Source organism: Leptonychotes weddellii, chromosome 3 (assembly GCF_054177405.1).
Source record: "Leptonychotes weddellii isolate Sample4059 chromosome 3, ASM5417740v2, whole genome shotgun sequence".
Classification (NCBI taxonomy): Eukaryota; Metazoa; Chordata; class Mammalia; order Carnivora; family Phocidae; genus Leptonychotes; species Leptonychotes weddellii.
In genome coordinates, this window is record NC_138371.1 from 7,566,693 (window position 1) to 7,575,396 (window position 8,704).

Here is an 8,704-nt window from a genome sequence, read left to right on the forward strand (position 1 = left end):
TTTTTTTTAAAGATTTTATTTATTTATTTGAGACAGAGAGAATGAGAGACAGAGAGCATGAGAGGGAGGAGGGTCAGAGGGAGAAGCAGACTCCCTGCCGAGCAGGGAGCCCGATGCGGGACTCGATCCCGGGACTCCAGGATCATGACCTGAGCCGAAGGCAGTCGCTTAACCAACTGAGCCACCCAGGCGCCCCCAATTTCTATCCTATTAACAAGTGATCTTGCCCTTCCTGCTTAGGACCCTCCTGTGGTTCCACCATCCTCCAGACGAAGGCCACACTGCTTAGGCCCAACTCTCAAAGGCTACACAACGTGGCCTCCCACACTCTCTCCTTTGTTCTGTTAACTTGACCCGCAATGGCCACTGTGGGGCCACACCACCAGAAGCCCATGTCACATGCCTGCCCTCTCTTGAGGACTTTGCACTTACTGCAGACACCCTCCAGACGTCCCCGTCTCCTTCAGGTCGCTTAAGTGCCACCCCTTCAGAGAGACTTGCCCTGACTACCCTTTGGATGGGGTCAGCCCCATCACTGCTTAGTCTTTTGTCCTGTTTTATTTTTCTCAAAAGCACTAACCACTATCTGACTTGCACATCCCCCCGGTAAACAGGAGAACACCTGTCCCCTGGCAGCCCCAGTGCCTAGGCCAGGGCCTGGCATGCTGGAGTTGCTCAAAAAGGAATGGTAGTAATTTCAGGTATGAGGAAAATAAAGCAAGGAAGGGGACAGAGCTTGGAGCAGAGGGGTCTAGGGTTATTTTAGATAGTGGGGGCAGAGAAGGCCTCCCTGGGAACATGTGGGCAGAGATGTGAGGACGTGGGTATACCTCTGGATCTGGGGGGGAGGGATTTGCAGGTGCAGGGGCTGCAGAGTGCGGAGAGTGGTGAGAGAAGCCAAGCCAAGCAGACACTGGAGGCCGTGAGGTGTGGGGCCACGTCAAACAGGCCTCGTGTAAGCTAGCGGCCTGCATGTACTGGGAAGCCCGGACAGGGGGCTGTCAGGGGACTGCCACCACCCGATTTACAGTTCCTAACAGCGGGGTCTGCTGTGTGGGGGAGAAACTGAGGGGACAGAGCGGTAAGGAGGCCATGGCAAAGCCCGAGCTGCTGACGAGGGAAGTCTGGATGGGGAACAGGAAGCTTGTGAAGGGTTCGGCTTCCACATGTGAAAAGGAGAGGTGGCATGACCCACTGACGGACTGGAGGTGGGATGTGAGGGGAGAAGTGAAGGGCGACGCTGGGGCCTAGGCAGATGCCATTTGCTGAGGTGGGGGAATCTGGGGGGGCTGTCTGAGAGGCCAGCTCAAGAGTGCCATTCCAGCCATAAGTGTCACAGGCCCACGAGGCATCCGAGCGAGTGGGGTGCTGAGAAGGTCCGGTGCATGTGAGTCGGGAGTAAAGGGAAAGGCGATTTTCTCTTTCAACATTCCTTTGGCTATCTGGGGTCTTTTCTGGTTCCATACAAATTTTAGGATTATTTGTTCCAGCTCTGTGAAAAAAGTTGATGGCATTTTGATAGGGATTGCACTGAATGTAGAGCTTGCTCTAGGTAGCATTGACATCTTCACAATATTTGTTCTTCCAATCCATGAGCATGGAACGTTTTTCTATTTCTTTGTGTCTTCCTCAATTTCTTTCATGAGTGTTCTATAGTTTTCCAAGTACAGATCCTTTGCCCCTTTGGTTAGGTTTATTCATAGGTATCTTACAGTTTTTGGTGCAATTGTAAATGGAATCAACTCCTTAATTTCTATTTCTTCTGTCTCATTGTTAGTGTATAGAAATGCAACTGATTTCTGTGCGTTAATTTTTATATCCTGCCACTTTGCTGAATTCCTGTATGAGTTCTAGCAATTTTGGGGTGCAGTCTTTTGGGTTTTCCACATAAGAGTATCATGTCATCTGAGAAGAGTGAGAGTTTGACTACTTCTTTGCTGATTCGAATGCCTTTTCTTTCTTTTTGTTGTCTGATTGCTGAGGCTAGGACTTCTAGTACTATGTTGAACAACAGTGGTGATAGTGGACATCCCTGCCGTGTTCCTGATCTTAGGAGGAAAGCTCCCAGTTTTTCCCCATTGAGAATGATATCCGTTAATGTTAAAAAAGAAAATCCAAGCTAGTGGCATCACAATTCCAGACTTCAAGCTCTATTACAAAGCTGTCATCATCAAGACAGTATGGTATTGGCACAAAAACAGACACATAGATCAATGGAACAGAATAGAGAGCCCAGAAGTGGACCCTCAACTCTATGGTCAACTAATCTTTGACAAAGCAGGAAAGAATGGCCAATGGAAAAAAGACAGTCTCTTCAACAAATGGTTTTGGGAAAACTGGACAGCCACATGCAGAAGAATGAAACTGGATCATTTTCTTACACCATACACAAAAGTAGACTCAAAATGGATGAAAGACCTAAACGTGAGACAGGAATCCATCAAAATCCTAGAGGAGAACATAGGCAGCAACCTCTGTGACCTTGACTGCAGCAACTTCTTGCCAGACACTTTTCCAAAGGCAAGGGAAACAAAGACAAAAATGAACTATTGGGTTCAACAGGATAAAAAGCTTTTGCACAGCAAAGCAAACAGTCGACAAAACCAAAAGACAACTGACAGATGGGAGAAGATATTTGCAAATGTCTTATGAGATAAAGGGCTAGTATCCAAAATCTATAAAGAACTTATCAAACTCAACACCCAAAGAAAAAATAATCCAATGAAGAAACGGTCAGAAGACATGGAACAGACATTTCTCCAAAGAAAACATACAAAAGGCCAACAGACATGTGAAAAAATGCTCAACATCACCTGGCATCAGGGAAATCCAAATCAAAACCTCAATGAGATACCACCTCACACCAGTCACAATGACTAAAATGAACAAGTCAGGAAACGATAGATGTTGGCGAAGATGAGGAGAAAGGGGAACCCTCCTCCACTCTTGGTGGGAATGCAAGCTGGTGCAGCCACTCTGGAAAACAGTATGGAGGTTCCTCAAAAAGTTGAAAATAGAGGGGCGCCTGGGTGGCTCAGTTGGTTAAGCGACTGCCTTCGGCTCAGGTCATGATCCTGGAGTCCCTGGATCGAGTCCCGCATCGGGCTCCCTGCTTGGCAGGGAGTCTGCTTCTCCCTCTGACTCTCCCCCCTCTCATGTGCTTGCTCTCTCTCTCAAATAAATAAATAAAATCTTTAAAAAAAAAAAAAGTTGAAAATAGAGCTACCCTAGGACCCAGCAATTGCACTACTAGGTATTTACCCGAAAGATACGAATGTAGTGATCCGAAGGGGCACCTGCACCCCAATGTTTATAGCAGCAATGTCCACAATAGCCAAACTATGAAAAGAGCCCGGATGTCCACTGACAGATGAATGGCAGATAAAGAAGATGTGGTATATTATATACAATGGAACACTACTCAGCCACTAAAAAAATGAAATCTTGCCATTTGCAACGACGTGGATGGAACTAGAGGATATTATGCTAAGTGAAATAAGTCAATCAGATAAAAACAATTATCATATGATCTCACTCATATGTGGAATTTAAGAAACAAAACAGAGGAGCATAAGGGAAGGGAGGGAAAAATAAAACAAGACGAAATCAGAGAGGGAGACAAACCATAAGAAGCTCTTTTTTTTTTTTTAAGATTTTATCTATTTATTTGACAGAGAGAGAGAGAGACACACAGCGAGAGAGGAAACACAAGCAGGGGGAGTGGTAGAGGGAGAAGTAGGCTTCCCGAGGAGCAGGGAGCCTGATGTGGGGCTCGATCCCAGGACCCTGGGACCATGACCTAAGCTGAAGGCAGACACTTAACTGACAGAGCCACCCAGGCACCCCAAGAGGCTCTTTTTTTTTTTTATTTGACAGAGAGAGACACAGCGAGGGAGGGAACACAAGCAGGGGGAGTGGGAGAGGGAGAAGCAGGCTTCCCGCCGAGCAGGGAGCCCAATGCGGGGCTTGATCCCAGGATCCTGGGATCATGACCTGAGCCGAAGGCAGTCGCTTAACCAACTGAGGCTCTTAATCATAGGAAACAAACTGACGGTTGCTGGAGGGGAGAGAGGTGGGGGGATGGGGTAACTGGGTGATGGACATTAAGGAAGGCACGTGATGTAATGAGCACTGGGTGTTATATAAGACTGATGAAGCACTGAACTCTACCTGTGAAACTAATAATACATTATATGTTAATTAACTGAATTTAAATTTTAAAAAAAGAAAAAGAAAAAAAAGGAAAGGTGGGAGCTGGATGTAAGCATTTGGAAACTGTCAGCATAAAGATAGCATTTCAGGAGACAAGGACCCCAAACAGACCAGGACTCCTAAGGAGAAGGCGTAGCAGAGCAGAGCTCAGGCCTGTACCTAAACCCTGGAGCACTCGGGGACTGAGGGCTCAGGGAGAAGAGAAGCAGCCAGCGAGAGATGAAGCCAAGAGCAGTGACTTATCGGTGGGACACAACCAGGAGACTGTGGAACCTGGAAGCCAAGGAAGGTGTTCCTCACATCAACTGTGACTACACATGGTTGAGTAAAATGTGGGCAGAAGACTTGAGCCCTGGATTTGGCAACAGGGAGTTTGACAGTGACGTGGACAAGAGCAGTGAAGAGAGGCACCTCAGACTGGAAAGGGTTAAAGAGAGGAAGAGAAGTCACAAAGGAGGGACAGGGAGATCTGTCACAAAAAGGGGAGGAGAGATCGAGTGGTGGCTAGAAAGATATGGGAGGTTTTTTAAGGAGGAAGATATTATAAACAGTAGGTTTGTTAAGTTGATGGGAAGGACCCAGTTAGAGAAGGACAAATTGAGGCAGAAGAGAGGAGATGGTCAAAGAAGCAAGGTCCCTGCCGCATCCAGTGTCCAGCTGGAGGGCCTGGCCCTAGATAGGGTGGGGACAGTCCATCCCCTGTCACGGAGGGAGGGCAGAGGAGATGGGTCAGTACCATCTCCTGGAATCTGTCCAAAGAAACGGACAGATTCAGCGATGAGTAGAACAAGAAACAAGGTCATCAGCAGTAAGAGGCGTGTTGATAGCTGGAAGAGAAGAGAAGGCGGGAACCAAGCTGACTAAGGACCAGGGCAGGATTTCCAATATCGAGAGTCTGCTTAAGATACATGGATTCAAATCCAAAATGGAACCAGTCTGCATAATTCTGCAGTTTCTCCGGCCACTTCCAGCTGTCTGAGTTAGGTTAGCCAAGGTGAGGTTTTTCCAGAAGACAGGGGAAAGAGAAAACAAGTATAACAGTGATGGAGCAGTGGGGCCGAAGGAAGGGAGGTGCATGGGGGGTTCTAGGGCAGTGAAAAAGCAACAGGCTCAAACACCTGCTTAACGAGGCATGGCACCTAAGATCTGCTTCTGAGGCACATTGATGGGAGCTTGAAAAAGTGTGATCAGAGCAGAATGGGTGCTTGATTTTAGAGATGATGCAGCAGTAAAACGTTCATGACCATGGGAGTGGTGGATAAAGAGAATGGACAAAAGAGATGCCTAAAAGATGAAACCGGAGCGAGCAGCCAGGATGGTAACATCTCCAGAACTGAAGTAGAGGAGGGGGAGGGGCAGACAGGGAGCCAGGCGCTACAGGCTTCACGGGGTAACAACTGCACCCCTGCTAGGTGACAGCCTCAAGGAGGGGTGGCGAGTGGTAAAGCCCAGAGCATGCACTTCAAAAGAGGTGCAGGTTCTGAAGCAGGGAGGCAGTGGTCTAGAAGTAGCAGTGAGGACAGGACGCCTACCCTTCCTGGCACCTGCAGTCCTGCCAGATACACAAGGAGGAGAAAGACCGCCTACTGTTGGGGACCACCATCTCTGCAGCCCTTCTCTGGACCCACACCACCCCTGCCCCTGTCCCCCTTCCCCACATCAGGCCCACCAGTGGTAAACCCTGGGCATTCCCCAGTACCACATGCTCTTTCACAACTCCAAAACTTCTGTTTGATATACTCGCCCCATCACAAACTTGACACATCATGCTAACTTAACCCTGAATTGACCTCCTTCAGGAGGTCTCCCAGGAACCCCTCCCCTTCCTTCCCTATCAAGGCTATTCTCCCTCCTCTGGGGTACCTCTGAACTCTACATTTACTTCTACTGCTACACTTATTACCCTGTTTACAAAGGCAGTGAGGTGGATTTAAATGTGATCCCTCCAGGGGCACCTGGGTGGCTCAGTTGGTTAAGCATCCAACTCTTGATTTCAACTCAGGTCATGATCTCAAGGTCGTGAAATAGAGCCCCGTGTCTGGCTCCACGCTGGGTGTGGAGCCTGCTTAAGATTCTGTCTCTCCCTCTCCCTCTGCTTCTCCCCAAGCCCCCCACCACTCACGCACTCTCTTTCTCAAATAAATAAAAATAAACAAATAAATTTGATCCCTCCAGAACCTAACAGAGTCTGCTAGGCATGATAGACACCCAAGATATTTACAAATAAATGAAGTCCAAGCAGAGAGAACAGCATTTTTTTTTAAGGTCCTAGAACAAGAAAACTTTGTTGTTTTTGAGAACTCAAGCTCCTTCCTACCTCAGGGCCTTTGCACATACTCTTCTCTCTGCTTGCAACATTTTCCTCCTCTTTCTTCACCTGGCTAACCTCTGCGCTTAATAAACATCACTTCCTCAGAGAAGTTCTTCAAGACCATCATTTGAGTAAGATTCTACTGTGATGGTCTCTCCGTGAATGTGAGCCACTGTTGGGTATTCTATTACTCTGACATACTTAGAATTTTCTCTAAACCTTTGTATCATAAAAGTTCATTTATTAAGAATTTTTGTATGCCAGGCAATGTGCAAAATGCTTCACATTTAATTTTCACAATACACCTGAGAGATGAATATTATTTACATTCTTTTACAGATGAGGCAACTGAGGCTCAAGAAGCCTGAGGTGCTCCAAATAATCCAGCCAGTAAATGACAAAAGTCAGAATTTAAATCCAGACCGACATTAACCACTACACAGCATTACCCCAAATGCTGGGACCACCTCAATCAGAATCAGCTTGTGCAAATGAAATTCCTAGAACCACCCTGATCCTACTGAACACCGCGGCAGGCACGATGCCCAGAAACTGCTTTAAACAAGCTCTCTTTTATGCACACTCAAGTTTGAGAACCACTGCTCTACTTTATGCAAAAACTAGAGAAAACTTCTTCAGCCACTCTTGGGGGTTGCCGTGTGGCGGCTTCTTATTTTCTATATAAAGGGCTTTAGGACCTACAAGCTGGCTAAAGGGAAGGCTACGGGATTTGTCTGGAAGACGAATTTGCATGGCTAGGATCCTAGTTTTGCTTAGACTGGATTAAGTCTGGGGAGGTTAGCTGATGCAGATAACGGAGGGGCTGTATCTAAAAGCCCCAGGCTACCCGCTCACGCCGTCACTACCCAGCTGGACGACTTGCGCCCCCCTCCAAGTCTGGCCCACTGAGGCCCAGATCAGGGACTACTTGCGGGAAGCAGCTGGGCCTGTCCTCGGTTTGTCCAGGAGGCCGCCTCGGGCCCACGCCAGAGTAACAGCCCAGGGCGGCAGACCAGAAGTGGGGGCGTTCGGCAGCGGCTGCCAAGCTGGCTTTTCTCCGGGGCGAGGGCTCCACACATCTTGGGCCCTCGGGCCCCACCACAGCCCCTTCCCGCCCGCGGGCTGCGGGTGCCGGGGCAGCCCGACCGCGTCGGAGGACACGCTTACCTGCTGCACGGCCGCGGGCACCCTCCCTTAACCGGCTCGGCCGCCACTGACCCAGCTGTCGCCCCGGCAACCGCCGCCGCCAGCCCAGCGTCACATGGGGGCGGCGCAGCCAATCACGGGACGCGCCGGCGCGGAGCATCCTGGGAGGAAAGGCGGGCTCTTTGGGAGCAGGAGCTGCGAGGCTTCCTGGCGGCGGAAATGGAGCCAAGGTTTGCCTTGCAATGGGTTCTGCGGGTTGCATCCTCCGGGGAGCCTTCCCGGTCTTCCTCTCCACGACTTCCCACTCGTTCATTCCACAGACATTGCGCCCGGCGCTGTGCCCGGCTCTGGGGATGAGCCGGCCGGGCGCAACACCTAACCTCAAGGAGCTCGTTCTATCCCAGGGAAAACAAAAGCGGCAAGAGATTACAGTATAGGGTGGTGTTCGTGGGAAAATACGTAGGCGTTGTTATTCTCGCTTTACAGGAGCGACCCAGAGCTACCTTAGAACCAACAATGTCGCCCAGTTCAGACTTCCACCCCACTGCAGCAGTTTCCCGGAATTTTAGAGAAACGCGCCCCCCTCCCCGTGAAATTTGGCTTTTCAAATAAAACAGGACCACAAATCCTCCCTCTCCTTGTACATGGTGCTTTGGAGCTTAAATTAAACAGCACTGAAAGAGCACCTGCCAGTCCCCAACTCAGCTGGAGGTTGGGAGGTGGCTAGAGACAGTACCTTCCTTCCAGGCACTGAGGCTCTGTAGTGGGAGTCTCTGTGTTTCCACTTCATGCTTCCAAAAAGGTGACCAAGGCCAGAGTCAGGGAAGAGAGTATGGAGAAAGCAGGTGAGCTTTACTTTGAAGAAGCCCTAAGATGGTCTGTGGCCACCATCTCTCCGGCCCCCAGCCCTCCCAGTTCTCTTCTGGGACTTGAGATTATCTTCAAACAAAAGTTGTGTTTATCAGGAAGAGAAATCCTGTCTTTGGGATATGTATTGAAGATAAATCTCCCTGTTCCCAATAATAAGTTAACGTT

General features: G+C 49.0%; 1 protein-coding gene across 7 annotated transcripts in view; it reads right to left on the reverse strand.

Moving 5' to 3' along the window:
* ARMC9 (armadillo repeat containing 9) overlaps positions 1–7,813 on the reverse strand; it is a 137,082-nt gene extending 129,269 nt beyond the window's left edge. For all 7 annotated transcript variants that reach the window (XM_081813413.1, XM_081813414.1, XM_081813412.1 and 4 more), the window contains exon 1: positions 7,691–7,813. The gene's annotated coding sequence lies outside the window, so the exon portion shown is untranslated. The remainder of the gene's footprint in view (positions 1–7,690) is intronic.
* Between the last annotated feature and the right edge of the window lie 891 nt (positions 7,814–8,704).